At 45.1% G+C, this 27,851-nt stretch overlaps 1 pseudogene; it reads right to left on the bottom strand.

Annotated features, from left to right (window-relative positions):
- Positions 1 to 22,043: 22,043 nt before the first annotated feature.
- LOC120765672 (pre-mRNA-splicing factor ISY1 homolog) lies at positions 22,044 to 22,905 on the bottom strand (annotated as a pseudogene).
- Positions 22,906 to 27,851: the final 4,946 nt, after the last annotated feature.

Here is a 27,851-nt window from a genome sequence, read left to right as displayed (position 1 = left end):
TCCTGTAATATAAAATATTAGTTTGATTTTTCTCAATAAATTACCTCATCTTTTGCAATGCAAATATTTTCAAGTGTACTAAACACATTCTAGCACCTCAGTATAAGGACTAAATTATTTGCATGCAAAATTAAAGTAGGCACTGTCACAAGCTTATGCTTCTGCCATATGTGCTTATGAATTTGAGCCAGGAAACTAGTGGTATCTGGATACTTTTTACAATTTAAATTTGACTCTATATTATTATTAAAAAGAGAAAAATTAAAAAGCTATCATTAAAATTAATGCTATATGTAATGCTAAGTTTACCCCAATGTCCTCTGATTACAATTTTCCACTTAAAAATTTGATCCGGGAAATGCAGAGAATTTTCTTATTACAAGTCTGTCTTGTATTCTCTCAGTGCTTCTACATTTTAGATACTTTTTAAAAAAATCTGCAAGTTGTATCCCTCAGATTTCTCTTAGACATTTGTTTATGTGTCACTTCACATTTTCTCCCACACACTTGTGTCTAGGAGGCTGACACTGAAATCTGCAGTATGGCAGAGTAGAAATCAATATTTTTTAGCCTGATAGATTTTCAGGGCCTACCATAGCTTTTGCTTGCATCTCAATCAAATTTGGAGAAGCTCTGTGGAATTTGGATGAGCTGCTGTGGTTTTGCACTGACAAAATGAAAACAAAATTAGATCAGCTGTAATTATCTGTGAAATACTAGAATGTGGAAAAAGCACAGCTCTTGTGCTTCAATAGTTCATGCAAACACCATTTTCCAAAAACAACTACTAGCACAACATGGGACACGGGATGGAGGGAGGAAATTTTGCCTGCCATTCCATCTATGCTTATATTTTTGCTAGGTCTTTGCCTGCAGCGCCCATTGACACCCTGGCTGGTAGCAGCAGCTGGCCTCCATGCTGTCTTACCTGCCAAGGGAGCCCGGGCTGTGTGACTGCACTATGCTTCCTGTCCTAACCACTTGAAATGTCAGGCATAATTTGAATGAAGCCAGCTTTGTGCTTCAGTGTAGGTGCCTAAATTGTAAGTCTTGGTTGTAACTTATTTGTCTTGAAGTACCATCTCCCCAAGGAGCTGGGTGTTCAATAACATGTTCCTCTTGCACCAATGCACAGTGATACCTCTGTAAGTATCTTTAGGTAATTCTATCCTTTTCCTCTGGGGGGAAAAAGAAAATAATCAGTAGGAAGAAATATCTCACATTTTTTCTTTCTTTCTTTAACACTTAAAGGCAATCAAAGAAGGTAAAAGTAGTCAGTAAGATCCACCCAAAAATTAAGGAATGTGCCTTCAAAATCAGTTTCAACCCTACATGCAAAACAATCTCCAGACACAACTATCAAATTCCTTTCTTCCCAGTATTTGTCTTTGTTTTACAGTACTTGAGTGGAACAGAATGGTAAGCAAATCTGCAGAGTGACTGGGAAAGTGGAGTTATCAACACAAGACATTTCTCCTCCTTTGGAGCAGCAGAGAAGTACCTCACCTTTCTCACGCTTACCTTCACTACCAATTCAGTGGAACACTCCCTACTGAAAACTCTCTTCAGTAAAAATAGAAACAATTCTGTGTTTCTCCTTCTACCTTGTGTCTAAAACCAAATCTAACATCCACCTGATTCTTGAATAAAGTACAAGAGTTAATGCTTGCTCTAGTTGCAACATCTGAAGTTAGTAGATATTCTTCCTGAAGAGAAGAGTGAGAATACTAGTGTGTTGTTTTGTTTTATTTTCTCTCTGAATGAAATCTGAACACAAAGAGAAAATTCTTGTCTGATACAAATTTGACATACCTCCTGTGGCCCTTTGGATATGTTGAACTGAATAAAGATTATTTTTATTGTTATTATTGTTATTGCTGCTTTCCAAGATAAAACTGATCAAGTTCAATCTCACCACAACCACGGCATCAAAATATGCTCATGTTTATCGAGTGTATACTAATATTACTCAAAAATGCTTATCCCCATGCCCCTTTTCCTTTTAAATGGTTACAATGGATAACATACGCAAACAAACAAATGCACATTTTAAGTCTGATCCTATTTTCTTACATACTTGATTTGTTTTCAGTCTCAGAAAAGCTGAAGAAATGCCTCAGTGAACTCTTTCCCGAGAATATTTTGCTGTAAGGGTATCTCTGTTTTACAGACTATCCAAAAACATCCCATAAAAAGTATTCAAAATTTGTGGTTGTGTAGCAAGTTAAGTGGAAATTCTCCACATTGCATGTCTACCCTTGCATATTAACAGCAGTGCAGTTTAAACGGTGGTTTGATTTCAGAGGTTGAATTAATGAAGTGCAAATCCCAGCCGAGACAAGTCTCTACCGAAAGGCATGCCGACATCTCCCTCTGCTGCTGGCATCGTGGCGCAGCGGCTGGGCAATCCTAGAGGGATCATTCAAGAACTTGTCCTGCCGTCCCCTGAGTGCAACAGGCGCTTAGGCTGTGCACTCCCACTGTGGGAGCAAACCGATTAAAAGCAAGAGCTTCCCTTTGGTATCTTTCATATTAGTCTTTTTGATGGAACTGTGCAGTGCTAAACACCCCATGTACTTGGTAATGAGCTCTTGGATGTGTTTTTCCCTCCTCTAGAACAAAGTCAACTTGCAGGCACTTCCTTACAAAGTGCAGATCTGGAAGGTGTCTTGTATCAGATTTCCTCTCCTCAGTTGCACAGAAAATCAAATCTCCATTGAAAAACCTCTGACAAACTTTTAGAAGACTGTTTGACCACTTTAAAATCAAGATACCAGAATATGAAGTCAACTTCTACAAGTTTTGATAGAGAAAAACTATTCTTGAAAATCAGGAATAGGGTCCAATTTGTGGCTGGCTTTTGAACAAATGTGCAAGCAAGATGTGCAAAGTGTCTTTGCCACACACTTTCTCATTAAGAGAATCTGTGACAGCACTTAATGCGCCGGGGAGGAGGTGACTATGGGGTCACAGTTCCAGCCAAAAAGTATGACCTGCAGAGCAAGTGATGCCATCTTTCTCCTACAAAGAGTTGTGTCATTGCAGGAGTACAAGGGCGCCTCCAAAAGGGCTCTCAGCTCTGACATTTCAATTCTTGTGAGTATGGGTTGAGACTCAATTTAGCTTTCAAAGGATATGACTCTTCTATTGGAATCACTGCCTTTTGTTTCTGTCTCTGCGATTAAGTTTCCCTTCTTTATCTAAATCCATGCAAACCTGTCAACCCCATCACCCATCTCTGCTTAGAATTGCTATCCTTTGAGCACCTGAAATAATATATGACAGATCTATCCAGTCTCACTCATTTGAAGTGAGCTGTCTCCTTTTGCTTTTGGCTTCATTTTCATGCAGCCGTAAAGATTCATGGCATATATCAATGGAAAATGTAATATAACACTCAGAAGTTTTCAGATCTCACTCATTCAAATGAGTGTGACTTGACAAGTCTGATGTGATAAAATAATGCAAAGGGGTTTAAAGCTTTCACTTAAATGCACAATGAAGTGAAATATTTTTTCTTTCTTTTTTCCCTCTGTTTTTTAGAACTTGAGAAATTAATTCTAAAAGGCTTCATCAAGCTGATAGAAAAGAGGAAGACTCTTAATGTAAAGTCTGGGTTTTTTCACCTCCAAACAAAATTGTTATGCAGTCACCCTCACTTACACTGGCAAAGTTTTACAAGGGGAGATGGAGAGTGGGATTGAGATAGGCAATTGCAGATATGAAAAACTATGGATTTTTATACAATGGAGTAGTGTATTTACCAGAATAGACTTGCAAAAAAAGAACTATAAATGAACTACGAATTTTGCTGTACTTTACCTTAGCTACCATGCTGTAGACAAAGTGAAGAAGAGAAAAGAGACAACAAAAACAGAATGAAAGCTGGTAGAAACAGATCACTATATGTGGATGAGTGTTGCAGTTGGTATTCAATAGCTGAGTGACTGGATGTAAGGTTAAGAAAACAAATGGCAAAATATCTACACATATTAAAAAAAGCAGAGGGTTCACAGGTACTTCTGAGTACTAGTCATCCCAGGTATTGAAGACAAAAAGTAATGTCTAGTTTGGGTAGCTGAGTAGAGGCGTCTCTATTTCTTTTTAATATGTAGATAGTTGTGGATGAGTCTTTAGAAGAGCTGGAATCGCACACATTCAACTGAGGCTGGCAGGACCAGAAAGCTCCCATCTTATTTGAAGGTTTTCTTCTTCCTTTTGACATGTGAATCCAGCTTCTTAATTTTATGGATACAGTTATAAAAAACAGTGTGAAATATTCTACATGCAGTGAGATCTAATGAAGGGTACTGCACTTATGACCTATAACTCTATGGTGAAGTGAGACTTGATTGGAAAGACATATGTACATATACGTCCATATATGTACACATCCTGTTTACTTTAGTAGGGGCTCCACCTACAGTAGATAGAAAAAAACTCTCTTAGATTACCCTTTTTCCAGCCTTCTCTAGAGCATATAATACTTCCTGCTCTCAAAGGGAAGAAATTAGTCTAAACAGGCTACTAATTTAATCCATCATTTGTCAATCCTTGTCTTCCTACAATTCATCTCAGTACTGGAATTGAAGTGCTTGTCTTATTGCTGAACTACTTGTGCATCAAGAACATAAAATTCATGGTAATTTAAAGCCACTCAAAGTCTCTCAGTGTCAAAAATCAAGCAGGCCATTGCACTGTGAACAATTTGACCCTGCTCTATGTCCTGTACTTGCTATTTCATATCTATGACATATAACGGACATGTTGTCCTAAGTTATAATGTAAGATGTGCCCAAAGTATGTATTCTATCACCATCTACATGAGCTGTTGAAGATAGGTTGGGCAGTGTTTCCCTTGCCCCCTCCCTCCAGACTATCTTCTGTTAATGGTCCATCAATGCCCTGCTGCATGACTCATAGATAACTCCCTCCAGGAGCTATCTCTGTTTAATGGGCAATGAAGGACCCATTGCAAGGCTCATAGAATGATACCAGGCCATTGTGAGATGCTCTGACCAGGGGGAGGAGCCAAGCATTCCCACCTGGATATAATCTGGGATTTGGGACAGCACAGGCAGTCTTTACCCACTGGATTCCCAGAGGACAAGAGCTACCAGATCTTTCTGCAGGATCACTGCTTCAACAAGTCTAGACTTCATCTGGACTGCTACCACCATGGTGCCACATTGTATTCTGACTCTGTCAGTGATCTTTTGTACTATTGGATTTATTTTATTATTTTATTTTATTTTATTTTATTTTATTTTATTTTATTTTATTTTATTTTATTTTATTATTTCATTTCATTTCATTTCATTTCATTTCATTTCATTTCATTTCATTTTACCTTTTTTCCTCCTATTAAATTGTTTTTTCTGACTTGGAGTGTCTCTGGTTTTGCTTTCAAGCCAGCACATATGTAATACCTTGGATCTCCTTTAGATAGACAAAACATAAGGAGAAGGTGGAAGAAAGCCCTACAAAGTGGTGACAGACAAAGCAAAGGAGGCAAAGACAAGGATTGTTGGAGTGCTGGACACGGGCTCTTCCACCAGATAGTGTGACTAGAGATGTGTTTTGTTCCTACTTCAGAAACCAGTAAGGCTAGTCTCCATCTGCATTCTAAGATACCACAGGCTTCCACAGTACTTCCAGCTGGAAGGGACCTTGAGAATCTCCAATACAAACTTCTGCTCCAAGAAAGACATCAACACTGAATTCAGGTCTGTTGCCTAGGTTGAGATAGCACAGCCTCTCTCAGCAATCTTTTCTATTCCTTAATTATCCATATAGCTAAATTTTATTTCCCAATAACCAGTGAGAATTGATAATATTTACAAACATTTTCTTTCATCAGCCATCTGAATGCCTTAGAAAACAGTACAATTTCAACCCTCCTCTTGGTGCCTTGACTGCTGTTGGCTGCTTCTGAAGCTACCCCTTCTCCCAGATGGATCACCCTGTAGCTGTGCTCTGTCTCTGCACTGGGCGGACGTCGGCCTCTGGCTGGCTCAGATCTGCACAGTGACCAGGATGTTCCCAGTTTGGATGGGCACTCAGGTTATCTTTACCTGCTGGCTCGGCTTCTCAGCAGCAGCTGGACTAAACAGTGTCGTGACAGCAGCGGCAGTAGAAAAGGATGGCTCTCAGCTTAGCAGGTTAAAAGATGTTTATTCAGGCTGAGCTGTGGGAGTACCACAGCTGGTCCAAACCGCAGGCTGGAGAGGCCAGAGAGCTAGAGAGCGAGAGACTTTGAATCTCCCTCCTCCAAGGGAGAGGGGTTCAAGGGAGGTTAGAACAAGACAACAAATCAGGGGATTCAGGGGGTAACAAGGTGCGCCCACCCCCAAGCCTCTGACCATTGACACCAAGGGCAAAGGAATTCCACCCCGGGGGTCCTATCACCTGAAGCCCTCTCCGTATGGTTTCACAGTCTTGGGAGGAGTCCTGAAGTGATAGACAGGCTGCCCCAGAGAAGCAGGGGGCAGAGGGGATGGTCCAGGTCAGGTGAGAGGTGGGAGGACTGACACAAAACACCTTATTACACAGAAAGCTAAAAAGGGTTACAGAACTGGGGATACAGTGAAATGAACTATAACATAAAACTTCTTATAAAAACCTAATAACACAGTTCTCGCACTGCCAGATCACCCCCAACCCCATAACCACTCCTTGTTGAGCAAGTACTGCAGCCCTTCCATCTTGACTGGCGCCTCTGCCCTTGCTTGAAGTTCTTTGGATCTAGTTTTTTAGCAAGGCAGGGTTTAGATGGTGGTGCTGCTACCTACTTCCCAATAAGCATCTCGCGTGGAAAGGCCACTTGGGTACGCATTCAGGCAAGCAGTCAAGTCCACACATCACACACAACGCAGCTAGCTCAGCAAAGACAAGCAAGAAGGGCCTTTTGTATGATAATTTCCATTGAAGGTTTATTCCAACACACCAAAGGGAATCAGGGACAAAAGTCCTGACCATGTGGGTATGCAGAAGGTTAAGAAGGGATCAGCAGCCAGTGATCTGAGGGCACAGGGGCGATACAAAGGGCAGGGGCAAAGGGCATTGCCCTATAGGGAAGATGGGGCCAGCCACCAGGGATACCACAATCAATGGGGAAACAGGGAAAGGAGAAAATATGAGAATTAGGGGCATAGGGGAGAGCAAGAGTGTGGTAGATTACATAGTTACAAGGGACCATGGGGCAAGTTTTTTCTTTCAGCTTAGGTGGAAACTCCATGGTGTATTCTTCCAGGGCAAGGTCTTTGGGATTCCCCTGAGGGGTTCAAAGTATTCCACAGAGTTTCTTGTCCATTTTGAGGATGACTTCAAAATTTTACTTTTTCCTGTCATCAGGAGAGTTTTACAGAGACTTTCCAAGTTGAGGCATCATTAAATTCTTTCTACCAGGTCCTGGGAACTTGCAGGGGTCAATATTACTCAAGAAGCATAGAGCTATTTATGTTGGAAAGCACTCTTAAAAGTATTGTGTCCAATCGTAAACCTAGCACTGCCAAGTCTACCACTAAACCAGGTCAATAAACACATCTACATAGTTCTTGAACACTTCCAGGGATGTTGATTCCACCACTTCCCTTGGCAGCTTGTTCCAGCACCTGACCATCCTTTTCACAACAAATTTTTTCCTAATATAAACTTTTTCCAATATAAACTTCTCCTGGTGCAAGTTGAGACCATTTCCTCTTTTATTTTTACTTGCTGCATGAGAGAAGAGATCAACCCCCACCTGGCTACAGTATGCTTTCAGGTAGTTGCAGAGAGAAATCAGGTTCCCCTTGAGCTGCCTCCTTCTTTACAGGCCAAACAGCCCCAGCTCAGCTGCTCCCTCAGCTGCTCCTCACTTTTGTGTTAGACACTTCACCACCTTAATTTCCCTTTGCTGGACTCACTCCAGCACTTTAATGTCCTTCTTGTCAGGAACAGTGCAAAACTGAAACTAGGATTGAGCCTCACCAGTGCTGAATACAGGGCAATGTTTATTTTCCTGGTCCTGCTGGCCACACTATTGCTGATATAGACTAGGATGCCATTGGCCTTCTTGGCCATGTGGGCACATCCTGGCTCATGCTCTGCTACTGTCACCAGCACTCCCAAGTCCTTTTCCACCAGGAAACTTTACACTCTGCCCTCAGTCTGTGGTAATGCCTGGTGTTGTTGGGATCCATGGGCAAGACCTGATACCTGGATTTGTTGAACCTCACACCACTGGCCTCATCCCCCTGATCCAGTCCATCCAGATCATTCTGCAGAGCCTTCCTAACCTGCAGCATATCAACGCTCCAACCCAATATGGTGTTGTCCGTGAACTGACTGAGGCTGCACTCAGTTCTGTGATCCAATCATTGACAAAGATGTTAAACAGAACTGACCTCAATACTGAGGCCTAAGGGACACCACTAGTGATCAGAATCTGCTGGATGCATTCACCACCACTCTTCTGGCCCACCCATCCCGATTTCTTTTATCAACACAAAGTACAAGTGTTGATTTTTGTGAGTCATTCAGGAACGAGGGGTGGAGCTTCCTTAGTTCCTGAGTGACTGTTTATAAGAGGACTCTAAGGAGCACAGCGATCTGGAGTGCGGTGAACAGGAGCAGGCAAACAGGGGCCTGGCATGTCTCTAGGGTGTAACCACAGCAGTTCGCACAGGCAGGGCAAGCAGTCAGAGTTGCAAGTTCTCTTGCTAGTAAGGTGTGCTGTGTGTTGTTTGAGGTGTTTCTGCTGGCTGGTTGGTCTTGGGGTTTCTGTCAGTAATGGTTTCAACATGGTCGAAAACTGTGGTTGGGACAAGTGTATGTGACCAAGAGGAGCCCTCCCAAAAGAATGTGTCTGTACAGAACAATTCCTGCCTGGAGTGTTTGAGCTTATCGGTGGCTTCAGGGGGTGCTGTGGAGGAGACGTGCCTGAGGTGTGAACAGGTGAATGACCTCCTTTCACTGGTGGCTAAACTTAAGGAGGAAGTTGAAAGTTTAAGAAGTATCAGGGAAAGTGAAAGAGAAATAGACTGGTGGAGTTCAGCCCTTCCATCTTTAAGGGAGGCCCATCAAGATTCAGAGGACTCATGTGCGTCCCCCTATCAGGCAATAGAAGGACACCTGGGAGTGATGAAGGGGCACCAAGATTAAGGGGAGTGGAAATTGGTCCCTGCTTGGGGAGGTAATAAAAAAACCTCCTCCCAACCCCCATCCCCTAGCCATCTGCCACTTCTGAATAGGTATGAGGCCCTGGATCTAGGAGCCAGCTGGATGATTTAGATGATTTAGAGGGAAATTATCTGCCCAGTGAGCCTCCCAATTATGATTCAACTGTAAGATGGAGCTCCACATCTAACATCAAGAAGAAGGGCAATCGTAGTAGGTGACTCCCTTCTGAGGGGAACAGAAGGTCTGATATGTCACCTGGATCCATCCCACAGGGAAGTCTGCTGCCTCCCTAGGGCCTGGGTACAAAATATCACTGAGAGACTTCCTGGGCTGATTCAGCCCTCTGATTATTGGCCACTACTGATACTCCAGGCTAGCAGTGATGAGATCGAAAAGAGGAGTGTCCAGGCGATTAAAAGAGACTTTTGGGCACTGGGTCAAGTGGTTGATAAGACAGGGGCCCAGGTAGTGTTCTGCTCAGTCCCTTTTGTGGCAAAGGAAAATGATGAAAGAAATAGGAGAACTCACATCATTAAAGAGTGGCTTAAAGGGTTGGTGTCATTGACAAAATTTTGGATTCTTTGACAACTTTTACAGCACCTACTCTGTTGGAACCAGATGGGATACATCTCTCTGTTAAGGGCAGAAGGTTCTTAGCTCATGAACTGGCATACCTAGTTGAGAGGGCTTTAAACTAGGTTTGAAGGGGGTAGGGGATGCAGCTGGGCTCTCTGGAAGCAGGCCCAAGGGTGGTAAGCCTGAGTCAGGGGTGAAATCAGTAGCCCAGCTGAAGTGCATGTATACCAATGCACACAGCATGGATTACAAACAGGAAGAGCTGGAGGCCATGGTGCAACAGCAAAGCTATGATGTAGTCACCATCACAGAAACGTGGTGGGATGACTCACATGGCTGGAGCACTGCACTCGATGGCTACAAGCTCTTCAGAAGAGACAGGAAAGGGAGAAGAGGTGGAGGGGTGGCCCTTTATATTAAGAAATCTTTTGATGCCATAGGTATTGAAACTAATGAAGATGGAGTTGAATGCCTATGGGTAAGAATTAAGGGGAAAGCCAACAAGGCTGACATTCTGTTGGGAGTCTGTTATCATCCACCCAACCAGGAGGAAAAGGCGGACAACTTATTCTATCAGCAGCTGGAGAATGTTTCAGGATCTTCAGCCCTTGTTCTTGTGGGTGACTTCAACCTGTCAGACATCTGCTGGAAACTTAATACAGCAGAAAAGAGGCAGTCCAGGAAATTTTTAGAGTGCAGGAGGAGAACTTTTTGTCACAGCTGGGTGAGCTCACCACAGGAAGGACAATATTAGAGCTGTTGTTTACAAACAGAGATGGGCTGGTGGGAGATGTGGTGGTTGGAGGCTGATTGGGGCAGAGTGATCATGAAATAATAGAGTTCTCAATATTTGGTGAAATCAGGAGGAGCACCAATAAGATTCTTACACTGGACTTCTGGAGAGCAGACTTTGGCCTATTTAGGAGGCATATTCCTTGGGTTCCTTGGGAAACAGCCCTTAAAAGCAAAGGAGTTCAGGAAAGCTGGGTGTGCTTCAAAACAGAGATTTTGAGGGCACAGGAACAGACTGTCCCTGTGTGTTGTAAGATGAATCAACAAGGTAAATGTCCAGCCTGTGATGGACAATGAATTTTTGGAGGAACTGAGGAACAAAAAGAGCACGTAACATCTTTGGAAGGAGGGTCAGGTCTCTCAGAAAGTATTTAAGGGGGCTGCTAGGGCATGTAGGAAAAAATTAGGGAGGCCAAAGCTTAGTTTGAACTTAAAACGACAACTTCTGTATAGGATAATAAAAAACGTTTCTACAAATATATTAATGGTAAAAGGAAAGGTAAGGCCAACCTTTGTTCTGTATTGGATGAGGAAGGGAACTTACCACTTAATGGATAGTTCCATGACCTGCAGCACTGAGGACAGGCCTGCAGTTCCCTGTATCCTGTCTGTGGTCCTTCTCATAGATGGGTATCACATTGGCTATTCTCCAGCCTTCTTAGTTAATCAGGGCCAGTGAGAAACAACTGAAAGTGCCTCAGTAAGCACTTCTGGCAGCAGCCTCAATACCCTTGTGTGTATCCCATCCAGCTCCATAGTTGCATGTGTAAGAGGTCACTGCCATTTTTCCTTGGGTTATGGGAGCTTCATTTTGTTCCCCATCTCTGTCTTCCAGATCTGTGAGCTGAGTACATTGAGAACAGTTTGTCTTACCATAAAAGATTGAGGAAAAGAAGGTGTTCAGTCCACAGCCTCTTCCTAATCCCTTGTCACTGTTTCCCAACATCACCAAATAAGGGATGGAGACTCTCCTTGACTTTCCTTTTGCTGTTAATTTATTTAAAGAAACATTTTAAAATGTCTTTTACCACAACAGTCAAACTAAGTTCAGAATTAATATTCATCCACTACTGGTAGCAGATATGAATGGGATGTTGTTTCCATGAAACCAAGGAAATGAACACAGAGTATCTCAGCCTTTAACATGTCAGCTGTCACTAATTCAAGCACTTCATTTAGCTTCATAATGACATGCTTGGTTTTTGTTCTTTATATTCACTTATGCATATAGAAGTTTGTCTTTTTTGCCCTTGGTGTCCTTTGGCAATTTCAACTTAAGTTTTCCAACAATATTCTGAATGCCTAGAAAAGGTTTCTATCGTCTTCCCTTGCCTCTTGCCCTAATTTCCACCAACTGTGGCAAAAAACATTTGCAGTGAGGCACAGATATGTGTTCTCATTTATTCAGGATGGTCTTGTGATAGGTTGACTATCTTCTTGAAAATCTGGATGACTGGAGTTTAGAGAAGATTACCTCTATAGACTTTCTGGTTTTCTTTATTTCATTTGCAGTAGTTCCCCAATGGTTTCATCATTCAAAGACTTGTCGTGAATCAGCAGCAGATGTCACAACCATCTGGCATTAGACTTGTTTTTCATATACTGCCATGTCATTTATTGCTGCACAACAAGTGCATAATACTTGCAATATTAAAATATATCATACTTTCCTTTCTGTGTGACTAGCCTAGAGTTGCTTTTCTTTCTTTGCATGTCCTTCAAGATTTGGTTGGGTGTTGCTCTGACACTGCTCTAGGGGTCTGGGCTATGTTCCAGTTTTAAAGCCATGCTCCTCGAGGAAGATCTCTGAGCAGTGGTATTCCTCCCTTGGTTATGTCTATTTCTAGTAGCTATAAAACATACCAACATGTCTTGAATCTGTTGTATATGAGAGTAACTGTTAATGAGGAAGGTTTATCTGAAAGGAACTTTTGAAGACTCTTTCACAAATGGGAACTTGTGGACAGTTGCTATGGATAAGGGAAGGAGGACTTTCCCCTGTGTGATAATCATAAACACTGATGGGAAAATAAAACTCTTAAAAACTAGCTCCAAGCCCATCAAAGCACACTTGTGTGAGTAAAGACAAATCTGGAAGGAGAGCAGGTAATACAACCCCATGTGAGTAATTTACAAGGTATTGTACCTTTTAGTCTGTGTAAAATACTCAAAACACAGCCTCAAGTTTCACAGAAAAAGAAATTGTTAAGTTAATTCTAAACCAGCCTCCATGTTTGTTGTAGACAGGTATTAGAATTAGAAAAGAAAGGCCTTGTGAAATCAAGCCTCACTCCGCTAAAATTCCCAAAGCTGGCCTGTCATTTCTAAGTGCAGCTAATAAGCAATTTGCACATTCCCATGTGAAGCTATTTTGGGAATGAGAAGTTCATTTAACACAACAATCTCTTTGGAGAGTGAGAAACAAATGCACTTGTGTAAACAGTAAGATTTGTCCCATGAGAAACCACAAAGGAAAAATGTAAATATACCTAGAGAGAAAAAAATTGATAGATATATAGGATAGCCCATACCAACCAACAAACTAAGTTTCACTGTATTGTTGACCAATTAGGTTTAACTTAGTGCCTTTTGATATTTTCTATAAATATGAGCATTGTGAATAGAGTATTGGCTTTCTGCACTGTTGTGGGTTGTTTTTTTCTCTCCTTTCCTTTCCCTGTTATCTGTGGAATTCCCCCACTGAGTTGCTAAGAAGCACTGACGACTGGGTGCTTGAGAGGGTGGGGAGGGAGAACTTTGGCTTTCTCACTCTTGGCCTTCAGAAGAGGACAGTGGAGCTGCTGGTTGGGGAAGGGAACTCATTGCTGCTGTGGGACCCCTGCTCAGTTTTGTTTCTACTGCTGTTGGGTGAGCCCCTGCTTCTGGGAGTAGCCAATGAACTGGGACCTTGTTATTGCCTGACTCACTGAAAGAGGGGCCTGTTGCCATTTTCTCAAGTCTCCTGAGCCTGCCCCTCTTCACCTTGCTGGGAGCAGGGTCACTGTTGTCCCGCTCCCTGCTGCTTCCTTGGTACTGCTCCGAGTTTCTCACTAGTCTGTAGCCCACACCCCGTCTGCTGAGACCTTCTGCGTCTTCAGCCACAGCTCTGGAGTTCCTGACACATCCTTTCTATCCCTTCCCGTCTGGGATAAAGCCGCCATTACTGTGTGCTCCCTGAGCCTATGCCACAGCGCCCCCTGCAGCTGTGGGGGGATCATCACACCTGCCCTGCCGGCCGGGAGCCGTCAGCGCCCCTGCTGGCTGTGAGCGGAACTGCACCGACAGGGAAAGCCCCTGCGGTCAGGGAAGCCATTACTGTGTTCTGGATTCAGTTTGCTATTAATGCTCTAGATGTTGTTATTTGTTTGCCTTGTTAGACAAGAGCCAGCCAGTGAAGTGGAACCCAGACAGCAAGAGCACAGGGCCACAAATGGCATGGAACACACAATAAATAACACAACTTCCAGGAGGAAGTGTGCACCTGGTGAGATCAAAATTGCGAGTCACAGAATGCAAACACAATCCCTGAACCACAAGAGATATGTGGTCCCAAACAATGGAGGGTATGCAGCCAAAAGATAGTCACAGAAAATGAGACAGCCTAAGAGTTGCCGAAGATAGAAGGGCTCAGAAGTCATGGGGACAACAGTGTCAAGAACCATGGTGAGTGAAAGGTCAAGGACCAGAAAATGTATTTCATCTGTTAAGGTCTGGGGAAACAAGCCACAGAATAGAACCATGACATGGAAATGGCACACAAGAGCAGCGACCGTGCAGAAATGTACACATTGTGGAAAAAAAGCCAAACTGTGAGTTAAAAGAGGCAAAATATGTTGGGAAAAGGAGCGAGAAAGTACAATAAGTATATGCTGATACCTTTGTTACTGTGTTGTGTGGTCTAGGGGCTGGTGCCTGATTCAGCAAATGTATTTAATGGAGCCTGAGCCTATACTCTGGTTCCAGGACAGCACCTGTGTGTGTGTCCGTCCCTGTGTGTGGATGTTCAGGAATACGTGGCCCCTGTGTCGGTTATTTTCCCTTCTATCCCGGGACCAGGAGCAGCAGTAGGGGCAGTGAAAGTCAAACCACAGGGAGAAACAAAGAACCTGGAACTGGAACTCGGTTGCATGCGCTTGCGAAATTACCTCCGGAGTGATTAAGTTTCCACCCCAGATGGCAGAGACAGGAGGTGTGGGGCTGGCCAGCTTCTGCTCTCTGGGGAACCGTGGCAACTGTGGGGGGCAATGGATGGTGGTATGGCAGCCATCGGAGCAGGCCTCCTCTTGCAGAAATCCCCTGAGCCCTGAACGACATGGACACTGAGAGCAACGGCTCTGTGAGGGACTCATAAACTGCAGGACCGGTGGTGGCCAGACAGTAATTTTGTAGCAAGGCTTCTTTCTGGACCTGGCAGCTCCACCAGGGCTGGGCCCCTCAATCAGTGGTCCCTTGTGGAACTTGCAGACTCCAAAACAGAAGAGGAGAACTTCAGTTGCTTTGTGCCCTTCTAGTGTTTTCTGCATGTGTACATGTATATAATTTAAAGGTTTAAATTCAGTATAAGGTGTTGGTATGGGAAAAAAATTGGGGTGGATAATGTTGGGGTTAGATTTGTTCCTTTTTTTCTTAAAGAATTTTTCCCCATAAGTTACTAGGAAACAAAGTGTTGATACTTAGAGGGCACTTGACTAACACAAGAAGATATGGCTGGGAGGAAAACGATCACAAAAAGTTTAGGGGAGTGAAAAGGACAGGGCCGGGGTGAGCTGAGCTCCTTTTTCCTGCTCTCGGCATCAGAGAGGACAGTCGGGTAGCTGCTTGCTGCGTGATGGAGGGTCCGGTCCTGGGAATTCTACCATCATCCATCATCTGCTGGTGTGCCCAGGAATTTGGAGCCCCCTTCACCTGCCCTGCTGGAGTTCGGCCCTGTTGTTGCTTCTTCAGCACTGCTCACTTTGCCAGGACACACCCCCCCTTGCCTGCCAGGACATTCCCCATTTGCCTGCTGGGGACCGCCACTGTTACATCCACCAGCCGAGAGGGTTCCACCATTCCAGCCTGGTGCTCTTGGGGTCCCAAGAGATCAGACTGCCCCAGGCTTTGTGAAGCAAAGCCCCTTGAGGTTCCTGGTTCTGTTTATTATTAATGCTGTAGTTGTTATTTGTTTGCCTTGTTATACTTACTAGTAAAGAACTGTTATTTCTTTCCCCCTAGCTCTGACTGAAACGCCCCTTTAATCTTCTAAATTATAATAGCTTGGAGGGAACGGATTGGAATTCCTCATTCCTAGAGAGGCCCCTCCCCTCCCTACCAGATACCTGTCTTTCAAACCAAGACAGTTTTCTACATCTGTCTTTTGGTATTTTTCCTCTTACAGTGTACAGTTTTTAGGTTTGTTTTTTATTGCCTTTTCTCTTCTTTTTTGTCGGGGGCTTTCCCTGACATTCAGGTGGTTTTAGAGTCTTTTGCCTTCTGCAAAGCTCTGTGCCAACTGGAAGAAAGAGACGGAGTCTTCAGGTTCTGATTTTTCAAGGTTGCATGCTTCATTTATTTTTTCTTATCTTACAATTTTCTCAGTGCCCCACAAAGGTCTTTGCAGCTGCTCGGGCATCTGGTGACTCCTCGACTCCTCCCGCGCAGGGCTGTCTCTATCTTTTACACTAATTGCTACATATTCTTTATTTATCATTACTTGCCAACACCTATCACTTATACTAAACAGGTCATCTCTACTTTGACCCAATCTCTTTAAACTGCTTTGTGCCACCGTCACTGCTGAAATGGAGTGAGGGAAGAAGAAAGAAGAAGCAGGCGACAACGCCCCAAATCCTCCACCTTGCCCCCGTTCACTTCAATGCTAGAAACCTAAATCTACTGTTTTTTCACCCTGTGATAAACTAAACTACTATCTTTCACACTCTTGTGGCCTGCAATCCCTCCCGCAGTGTAGGAAGTTTTTCCCATGGACTGAGATCAAAGCCAGTGTCTTTCTGGGCTCTGGGCAGGGGTCCCAGACCCCCCTGTCCAGGTCTCTGACCCTCCAGGGCAGCCAAAGGAATGCCCTGGACTCCAGCACTTTTTCAACTGCAAGTGTTTTAGGGGAGGGGACAGAGGTGCAGCAGTGCAGGATGGTGCCATGGAGTTTTTCCTTCCCTAGTCAGCAGCAGCAGCGGAGTCGTGTGGCACAACCCTCCCACATTTTCAGGGCAGCACCTGCCCATCCCTTGGGACTGGCCTTTCTATATTTAATTGCTGCTCATCTTAGAGACCTGTTGTAGATATGGGGTGGCATGACTTGGCCATTGCAGCTTTGTTCTTTTTTTTTTTTTTTTTTTTTTTTTTTTTTTTTTTTTTTTTTTTTTTTTTTTTGTAAATAACTTAAAAAAAAAAAAATTAACAAGGTGTTGTGAAGTTTATACAGTAGCTGCAGGAATATCCAGCATTGCATGTGTTTTAGAAAGAATCAAATCTTCTCCAAAGTCACTCATATGATCTACCTTCAAGGCACCTCTCCAGAGGTTCCAGGTTATTCTGGTAAACTAGGCGGGTGTAAGAGTGTGAGTTACTTCTCAGCTCAGCAAAACCCAAGATGAGAAGATGTGCACACTTACAGTTAGGACAGAGCTGACATGATAGCAGGAACACCATGGGTTTTCTTCCAGGAATTAGGAGCTCACTGGATGTGGTTCTATCTCTAAGAGGTCCCACTACCCTTTCCCAAACTGAAAGCACTGAAGACATCTTTTAGATGCAGAGACAAGTTTACCAAGGTTTGACCTTTTCTGGCACTGGAGTACAAGTCATCCTAGTGGAGAAACCAGAATGATGGTTCTCCTGTGTAGCAATGGGGAAGAAAGACACATGGACCCCTTGTACATGTGAAGGAAATCTCTTTATTGTAGAGAACACCTCCCTTATAAGGGAATACCTTACCATTAGCTTCCACTGGACATCACCAAAACTAAACAGAAGAAAAGCATCCATTGGCTGCTCAGCTACAGTGCTGCTGTCCATGTGTCTCGCTATCCAATCAGTTTCTTGCTTACCTACTGGCCATGCATCTCTCCCCACAGCTGCCTCTCACCCCTCAAGTGACCTCTAACTGCCCAGCCTGATGCTGTGCTCTGCCACAGGGCTTTCTGGTAAACTTAACCATTAACACCTTTAACAAACACAACCCCATATTCCACATCTCTCCCCTTCCTTCTTTTTAATACCAGTAACAACAATAATGGTCATAACTTTTCAAAAACTATAATATGTGCCTATAACATAGCAACTACATCAGGGCAGTGTGACAAAAGGTCACACACACCATGGCGGAACCCACTCCATATGCTGGCCTGTAGAGAAGCAGGCATAACCCCTTCCCCTTGTTAATAAGTCCAGGAGTCCTTTCCATTGTCCAGTTACTAAGTCCTTTACCATAACTGCGGGTCTTGGATGAGGCTTTGTGTTGAAGGAATATTGTCTCTCACACGCAGCCTGTCTCACCTCATCTCATCTAATCTCATCCCAATTTAAAAAATTGAGGACAACATAGGGTTTTAGCCAGTTTGTTATGAGGGCACTCCACTCCCCATCTTTTCGTTTTTCAAGCATGGTCTTCAGAGTTCTTTGGGCACACTCAATAATAGCTTGCTCTATGGGAGAGTGGGAAATGCAAGTTTTGTGAGACACGCCACATTGCTGCAAGAGGTTACAAACTCTTTCTTGAGGTGTAGGCATGTCCAGTCCATTTTAATTGGGTCTGGAAGGCCTGGACAAAACAGGTAAGCCAATGCCAGATAGCATCATGGGCCTTCTCTCCAGTGTGAGCAGTTGCCATTAGAAAAAGAGAATGAAGTGTCAATAGATACATGAACATATTTAAAATGACCAAAATCTGGGATATGTGTAGCATCGGTTTGCCAAATAGAGCTAGCAGTTAAACCCTGGACATTAGTACCTCCTGCTAAGGTGGAAGGAGAAAACCCATGACAGGAGGGACAAAAGAACAGGCTATCATGAGCCTGTGATGAGGTCAATTGAAATTGCTTACAAAGAGTATGAGCATTCTGGTGGAAAAAGTCATGGGATAACTTTGCCTGTAAAAAAATATTTGGTACCACCCCTGTCTATAGTGATATTTGTGTAATTGTTACCTTCTGCAATCAGCCCAGGCAAATCTGCGTGGGAGCAAACATGTAACACGTAAAAATCATCCTGCCAACTGTTGATCAAGGTCCACTGTGGTGGTACAAGAGTTGTTTTATGAAGTTGTTAAGTATTTTATGTAAGCAGTTTTGTATTTTTATAAGAAGTTCTTTGCAATGGTTCGTTCCATGTATCCCCTGTTTTCCCCAATGGTTTTTCCCCTGTGCCAATTATGTAACCCTGCTGTTATCTGTCAATCACCCTACCCTACACCTGTTCATGTCAATCCCCTCTCTCCCCTTGGGCGCCCTGTCTATCACTTTGGGGCCCTTCCCTGGGTTCTGGAAAGCTCCAGGGAGGGCGTCGAGTGATAGGCTGGTGCCTGGGAAATCCCCTACTCCTCATCTGTGACTGGTTCCCCTGTTCCATGGTTACACCCCCAGTTCCACCCCAAGTTATGTTGATTGGTTGTCACTTTGTTGCCCCACCCGTTGGTACTTCCTCCATTTATAAGCGCATGTTAAAGCTCTGTTCAGGCCTGTCTGGAGCAGCAGCGATCAGGCTCAGAGCTCCTGTCAGCTCTTCCCTACAATAAAGCCTTTTACCCTGCTTCTAGAGTCCTCCTTCTTACTGTCGCCATGGTCACCAAGAACATCTTGTCCTATGCTGGGTGTGGGGAACCAAGTACCCTCAGGGAGGAGGTGGCTTGTACAACTAGCTGCCCCGACCCAGAGTGTGTGAGCTGCAGTGAGGAAATCTGAGCTAGCCCGTGGGCCAGCGCTTCCAGGCACACACAGGACACTGCAACAGTCCACAATGTTCTCAATGCTGTAAACAAAAGACAGTTATTAAGATGATTTAAATAAGAAGAATCTTATTGGAATACAACATTGGCAGCATATGAGGAATCAGTCATGATGTTAAGTGGTTCCTCTGAAAAGAACTGAAAGGCATATCAAATAACAGCCAAAACTCTAAAATTTTCACAGAACCATCTTTTAACATCAATACCCTCTTATGCTACTGGACAGAGTCACTTCCATGCCAAAGAGTCACCAAACTACTGCAGCTTTGTTGGTTTTACTGGTTGCATCTATAAAAATTGACAAGGGTAGTGCTGCAGGGTGCTTTGCATACAAGGTGTCCTAGGGTGACTGTGTATCCCCCAATCGTCTATTGGGTGCGGAGGGGAAGCGCGGTTTGTTTTTCCCCAGGAAAACTCTGCTCCTTGGAGTGACCTTGAAGCGGGGGAGTTGGAACACTGCAAGACAAAAGTCCTAGCGTAGTTAGACACTGTGGAATAGCTGAAGCTTTCCCCCCACCCCACCCCCCCTTTTTTTTTTTTCCTCTTTTTTCCTTTTTTTTTTTTTGCCATCTCCTCGGAACCGTTCCAATCTCTCTGGACTAAGGACCTGGGAGAAGCACCAGGGGCCTCCACAGGGGGCCCACTCCACCAAGACCAGCCCTGCACATCTCCTTTTCTCTCAGCACCAGCAGAGACGGAGCAATGGAACGCAGTGACTATCTTCAAGAGGAGACCTTCTCTTTTTTTATCCCTCCGTAAGCGGCACGAAGATCTTGTCATCGGGTATTGTGCTGGGAGTGCTTTGCCTGTTCAATAAACAAGTTTTTTCCACTTCTCTCTGAAGAAGTCTTTTCCTGAACTGGTTGGGGGAGGGGAGGGGGCCCCGTGGGAGGGTTTCTCCCAAAATCTGCCTGAAACCAGAACACAAGGGGAGGTTACCCTCTCTGTCCCTTTGCTGAAGGTATTTCCTTTTAAAACAAACTGGGAAGACTGTGCCCATAGCAGCCGCAGGGCCTGTGCCCAGAGCAAAGGGCACCCAGCTATGGTGGGCACCAGGGGAAGCAGGCAGTTCATGACAGCAGTGTTCTGTGGCAGCAAGGTGCACAAAAAGCAGCTGGCTGGTGGGCTTCCTTACACCTTGGCTGGTGAACTCCACCCACACACAGCTACATCAAGCAGGAAGACAGCGGCCAGGAGTCCAGCTGGAGAGTGGACTGCTCACTCGGTGGGACGGTGGGAACCACCATGCCCAAAGGTGTAAAATGGCCCTGGGCCACAAATATCTCTCTAAGATGGGTGTTGGCATGGTGCATTAATGACAGACAGACTGCCTTTCTTCATTGTGGCTTCTCTGCATTTTTGTCAATGCTGGATTAAAATGTTGCCATTTTGGATTGTTGCAGTGGGCTTCATCAGTGGCTCATGGGGTCTGCCATTTTGGGATGAAAGTGAGCCCACTGCTTGCTCTCAGCACAGGAATTTCACTCCAAAGGGATGAACTGCAGAGGGATTTTCAGCAGGGTAGGACAATTTTGCAGGGTTTGGGTTAATCTTGAGTTTGGATAGGGGTTCTGGTGGCCCTGAAGGCTCAGGGGATTAAATCCTGAAGCCACATAATGGCTGCTGTCTGTGTGATTTTGTCTAATGGCTGTCCTTATTGTCTCCCATACTGTGAGAAGCTTGCAATCTTCAACATCACCATCCCTGGTATTATCAAAAAGTCTCTCCCCCACTGCCTGCCAGGCTTGTACTTGAAGAACGCTATGAAAGAGAAAATCTCTGACATGATTAGACACCCAGTCCAGCAGGGTGCTCAGTTTCACGTCAGCAATATTAATCATCCACTGATGTAGGAGCCACTGTATCTGATCTAAACTCCTCCTTTGTTCCATGGATTTTTTCACCTTCCATATTTGCTCCCACCAACCCCATTTAATACATGAGGTGTGCACTCTTTTGATTTCTGGGTTCTTTCCCAAATTCATCCCAGATCCCTCCCAGCCAGCCAATTCCTTAACTTCAGTGGGAGTTGCTACTGGAGTGGTACTTATCCTGTACCACCTTAATAAGTCCCTGTTCAGGCGCCATTCTGTGGCAGTGGGGAACAAAGACACATGAACCCCCTTGTGCATGTGAAGGAAATCACTTTGTTATGGAAAACACCTCCCTTATATACCTTTAGTTTCCACCAGATATCACCAAAACTTAACAGAAGCTGAGCATTGGCTGCTCAGTTGCAGTGCTGATGTCCCTGCATCTCACCACCCAATCAGCTTCTTGCTTACATGCTGGCCACACATCTCTCCCCACAACTGCTTCTCACCCCTCAAGTGACCTCTAGCTACTGAGCCTGATGCTATGCTCTGCCACAGGGCTTTCTGGTAAACATAACCATTAACACCTTTGACAAACACAACCCCACATATCCCACACTTCTGCACACCACACTGTAATTCCAGCAGTTTTGCTCCACATGCCAAGGAACTTTCAGAACTAAAACCCATGGCTACCAGAACTTAGGAACCTGTTGCCTTCAGAGGGATTACACACAAACCAGGACACTGGTGAAATGTTATAATCCTAAAAGTGTCTTTGCCTCTTCACTCTGTGCCAGGAGGGTTTTGCTGGCATGCTTCTGGAGCAGCTCCATTTTCTTTCTTTGTACAAGAACTTCCTCAATCTCCTGTCGAGTTGACACTGGAACATGTACAATAAATTTCTGTTGGCTGTCTTCACCTTCTCTCTGCTTGCCACCTCCCTCATCAGATTTCCTTGTGGACAGCACAGATGTTTTGTTCCTCCTCCTCCTCCTCATCTCTTGCAAGTCATGTTTCTCTCTCCATCTTCCATTTTTTCACTGCTTCTGCTATAACTTTCTTTTCACGATTCCGCTCCAGAGGCTCCAGAATCCCACCATCTTCATCCCTGTAGCCAAATTACCTGGCATCAATGTCTTTTATAAGCTCAGCCCAAGTCTTCCGTGGGGGTGGAAGGGGCTCATTTTTAAAAAGCTCTTTAACACCTGGCAAATCATTTGCAGCCCCAAAGTATTTGTAGCTTCTGTTTCCTGGAACTTCTTTACCTTCATACTCTAACATTTTCAGGCCAATCCTAACATAATCAGGACCTCCCCACTCTTTTATTCTGTATTCCCAGTGTCCCTTCTCCCTCAGAAGTTTGTTTATTTTATCATTCAGGTACCAAATTCTGAATTTACCAAATCTGGCATTTTGGATCTGTGCCACCTTCTTGGAAATCTCCCCAGTGATCTGCCTCCTCCATTTCTCAGCTTTGGGCAGATCATTATATTCTGATGCAAAGAGAGGCATTCACCCCTTGGCTTTTCCTTCCTCAAACTGGGCTTGCCGAGATCTTGCCAAGGCTGTCATAGCGTTCTCTGGATTGCAAGCCATGGTCCCATTATGCTCCTCAGTCCCACTGAATATGATGTCCCCAGAGCTGCTCCAAGCTAGCGGGTCTCCTCCCAAGATTATTTGCAGCAATTAATTTTAAGTTCTTAATTAATCTTGAATTTTATCTGTAGCAGTTCTTTAAACTTTGGAAATAATTAGCTCATGAAAAAAGATTTACTGCTCAAGTAGACAAAATCAGAATACAACCTGATGTCCTGCCAGTCAGGGTGTTGGTAGCAGTCCAATTAAATGGTGGCTGCATTCCTCCGGGTGTGACAGAGGTGGTTGTGTTGAAGCAATGATTCTGTAAGAAGGGTGTAATTTTCCTCTGAAAGTCCACTAGTGATGTAGATGGGTCTGGTCTTCCTCTGGCTGTGGTGGTGCAAGAATTGTTTTATTAAGTTTTTATAAGAAGTTTTATGTTATGGTTCAGTTCAGTGTGTCCCCAGTTCTGTAACAGCCCATCCCCTTTTGAGTTTTCTGTATAACAAGGTGTTTTATGTCAATCATCCCACCCCCCACCTATCATTGTCCATCCCCTCTTCCCCCCACTCTGGGGCATCCTGCCTATCATTTCGGAACCCCTCCCCAGATTGGGAAATTCCCAGGGAGGGCGCTGAGTGATAGGTCGCCCCGGGGGAATTCACTTTTCCCTTTTTGTCAGTGGTCAGAGGCTTAGAAGTGGACACCCCCTGTTGCCCCCCGAATTCCCTGATTTGCTATCCTGTTGTAACCTCCCCTGAATCCTCCCCTGCTTATAAGATGAGAGAGGGAAATTCAAACTCTCTCTGGCCGGCGGTTTGGACGAGCTGCGGAGCTCCTGCAGCTCGGCTTGAATAAACGATCTCTAAACCTGCTTCGCCAAGAGCCATCCTTTGATCTACTGCCGCAGTCACAACACAATTTGGACCAGCGGCTGCTGAGAAGCTGAGTCCAGCAGGTAAAGATAACCTGTTTGCATACCCGGACTGAAAACATCCTGGCCGCTGTGCAGATCTGAGCCAGCCAGGGGCCCACGTCCGCCCAGTGCAGAAAGACACAGCCACATCTGGGAATGCAGTGCAAAAAGGCTGCTTGTGGGATTCAAATCTCAGATTTTATCTATGTAGGAATGCTTGGATTCTCCCCCTGGGTGGAGCATCTCACAATGGGATGATGTATTTATCTATCAGTCATGCAGTGACACCCAATGGCTCATAACAGAAGATATCTCCCTGGAGGGAGAATGGGTTGTGGAAGAGATAAAGAACACTGCCTCGCCCAATTTCAATGGCTGGCCCATTAACAGAAGATATCCCCAGGGAGTTATGAGGGATGGGTCATGGAAGAGGTAAAGAACACATTCCCCCACCCGGTTTTAACAGATGGTTATAGACGACATATTTCTGGTTACCTCTTGCATTGAAATCTAAGATAGTTAAATTTTATTTTTCTACATTGTAAAATACATGGCTGTTTTCTTTTAAGAGATAAGATGATTCTGTCTAAAACAACTGTGATGAAACTCTGATGAACATGTTTATGGATAAAGATGCAGTGTGTTCACCCTTGATTTTGTCAAAGATTCTATTGCTTGTTACAGTCTCTGCTGCTTTATCTTCCATGAATAACACAGAAGAGTCAGTGATTGTGAAGTCCTTTTTGAGGAGGCTGAAATCTGATCTCTCCCCTCTTGACCAAAACCTAAGACCTAGAATACCTGATAAAACCCATGAGCCTGCCCCTGCTCGCTCTCTTCGTCTTCACCCCTCTTCACTCTCACCCCCACCCCGGCCTGGGGTGGGGGGTATAAATGGATTCTCATGCTTAACAACAAAGTCTTGTCTCATCTGTTTCCCTGCCAATGGTTGTAACCTCCCTGGACACGGTCACTGTTGCCACACGATGCAACAAATGGTAGATTAATGTGGGCAACCAGCGAGGACAACAAGATCGGCACCCCATGAGTCACCCCTGCGGGACCCCCGTAAAAACAAGGGCATAAAAATCTTACCGGGAGGGAAATTCCCAAGGAGACTGGTTCTCTGGGACCGAGCAATGGACTAACATCTATCATCACAAGTCTTTTCATTCTTCATGGGAAGGAGTTTTTAAAAGCTACAAGCAGCTAGTCTGCCTGCAAAAAGGACCATGCTGGGGACTCTTAACAACTCTCCTGACATGTTTACTGCAACTTATGGATGATAAAGCCCTAGTGGCTACCTATGGATGATTATGGATGATTTGCAAGCAGAGTGTTGGGGCCCTAGACCCTCCTTCCTGTGAACCTCCACGTTTTACAGTTTCTGTGAAGCAGCCTTGTTGGGGGTTAAGTTTAGTTCTGATTTTTTTCTTTCCCTATAGAATTCTTCCCCCCCATAACTTGCTAAGAGACTAAATACTGATGCTTAAAGGGTACTTGACCCACACAAAAGAAGCAGCGAGGGCGGTAGATCACTTAGTCTGGGGGGGGAGGGAAAGGCTCAGGGGCACTGGGAGCTGAAGGTGGTTTCTTCTGCTCTTGGTTTTGGAGAGGATGGTTGAGCAGCGGCTAGCTGCATGAATAGTTCACTGTTAATGGAGGGTCCGGTCACAACAATTCTACCACCATCCATTATCTGCTAGTGTGCCCAGGAATTTGGAGCCCCCCTCACCTGCCCTACTGGAGCTGGGGCAGCCCTGTCCAGCCATTGTGGCTTATTCAGCACTGCTCACTTTGCCAAGACACCCCCCATGCCTGCCAGGACATTCCCTGTTTGCCTGCTGGGGACCCCCACTGTTCCGTCCACCAGCCTGGGAACTTCCATCGTTTCCACTTGGTGCTCTCGGGGGCCCAAGCAATCAGACTGCCCCAGGCTTTGTGAAACAAAGCTCCTCAAGGTTCCTGGTTCTGTTTATTATTAATGCTGCAATTGTTTGTTTGCCTTGTTATACTTACTAGTAAAGAACTGTTATTCCTTTCCCCATAGCTCTGACTGAAAAGCCTCTTTAATCTTCTAAATTATAATAACTTGGAGGGAAGGGATTAGAATTCCCCATTCCTAGAGAGGCCCTGCCTCTCCCTGGCAGATACCTGTCTTTCAAACCAAGACAAGTTTTGGTGCCCAACGTGGGGCTCAATCCCACGACCCTGAGATTAAGAGTCTCATGCCCCAGGGGTGGAAACACAGCCCCACCATCTCCCCTGCACTGATCCAGGCTGCACTGGAAAGGGGTGAGGCTCCGGAGAACCTACAGTATATCGATGACATCATTGTGTGGGGGAACACGGCAATGGAAGCGTTTGAGAAAGGAGAGAAGACCATCCAGATTCTCCTGGAAGCTGGTTCTGCCATCAAGCAAAGTAAGGTCAAGGGACCTGCCCAAGAGATCCAGCTTGTGGGAGTAAAGTGGCAAGATGGACAGTGTCAGATTCCCACTGAGGTCATCAACAAGATCACCACAATGGCCACACTGACCAGCAAGAAGGAATCACAAGCTTTCCTAGGTGCCATAGATTTTTGGAGAATGCACATTCCTAAGTACAGCCAGATTGTGAGCCCAAGCCTTTGCCCAAATCAAGCAGGAGATCGCTCATGCAGTAGCCCCTGGCTCAGTCAGGATGGGACCAGATGTGAAGAACGTGCTCTACTCAGCTGCCAGGAACAATGGTTTGTCCTGGAGCCTTTGGCAGAAGGTGCCAGGGGAGACTCAGGGCTGACCACTGAGATTCTGGAGCTGAAGCTACAGAGGGTGCGAAGCCAACTACACTCCCACAGAGAAGGAAATCTTGGCCGCCTATGAAGAAGTTCAAGCTGCCTCAGAGGTGATTGGCACAGAAGCACAATTTCTCCTGGCACCTCAACTACCGATGCTGGGGTGGATGTTTAAAGGCAAGGTTCCCTCTAACCATCACACCACCAACGTCGCATAGAGCAAATGGATTGCCCTCATCACTCAGCGCGCCCGCACTGGAAACCCAAATCGCCCTGGGATTTTGGAGGTAATTACAAACTGGCCAGAAGGTGAAAACTTTGGTCTCACGGATGAAGAGGAGTAGGAACAAGTGACACGTGCCGAAGAAGCTCCACCATACAACCAACTGCCAGCAGAAGAAACACGCTATGCTCTTTTCACTTGATGGTTCCTGTCACATCGTAGGGATGAACCGGAAGTGGAAAGCAGCCGTAAGGAGCCCCACATGACAGGTTGCACAAGCCACTGAAGGAGAAGGTGGGTCAAGCCAACTTGCTGAACTCAAAGCTGTTCAACTGGCCCTGGACATTGCTCAAAGAGAGAAGTGGCCGAAGCTCTACCTCTACCCTGATTTGTGGATGGTGGCCAATGCTCTTTGGGGTTGTCTGGACAGGTGGAAAAAGGCCAACTGGCAGCATAGGGGAAAGCCAATCTGGGCTGCAAGTAAGACGAAGGACACTGCCACTCGGGTAGAGGAGCTATCTGTGAAAGTCCATCATGTAGATGCCCATGGCCCCAAGAGTTGGGCTAATGAAGAGCACCAAAACAATGAGGAGGTAGATCAAGCTGGGAAGAGGTGTCAAAGATAGACTTAGGTTAGCAACACGAGGGAGAGTTGTTCCTAGCTCAATGGGCCCATGATGCCTCAGGTCATCAGGGCAGATGCCACCTATAAGTGGGCACGAGACCGAGGGGTGGATCTAACTATGGACAGTATTTCTCAGGTTATCCATGACTGTGAGACGTGTGCTGCCATCAAGCAGACCAAGCGGGTGAAGCCCCTGTGGTATGGCGGGCGATGGTCCAAGTATAAGTACGGGGAAGTCTGGCAGATTGACTACATCACCCTTCCCCAAACCCACCAAGGCAAGCGCTATGTGCTGACCATGGTGGAAGCCACGACTGGATGGTTGGAGACCTACCCTGTGCTTCACACTACTGCCTGGAACACCATCCTGGGCCTTGAAAAGCAAATCCTGTGGAGGCATGGTACCCATGAGAGGATTGAGTCCGACAATTGGACTCATTGCAAG

The sequence above is a fragment of the Hirundo rustica genome, chromosome Z (assembly GCF_015227805.2).
Source record: "Hirundo rustica isolate bHirRus1 chromosome Z, bHirRus1.pri.v3, whole genome shotgun sequence".
Classification (NCBI taxonomy): domain Eukaryota; kingdom Metazoa; phylum Chordata; class Aves; order Passeriformes; family Hirundinidae; genus Hirundo; species Hirundo rustica.
The sequence above is the reverse complement of the archived record's forward strand: the minus strand, read 5'-3'. Positions and strand labels throughout refer to the sequence as shown.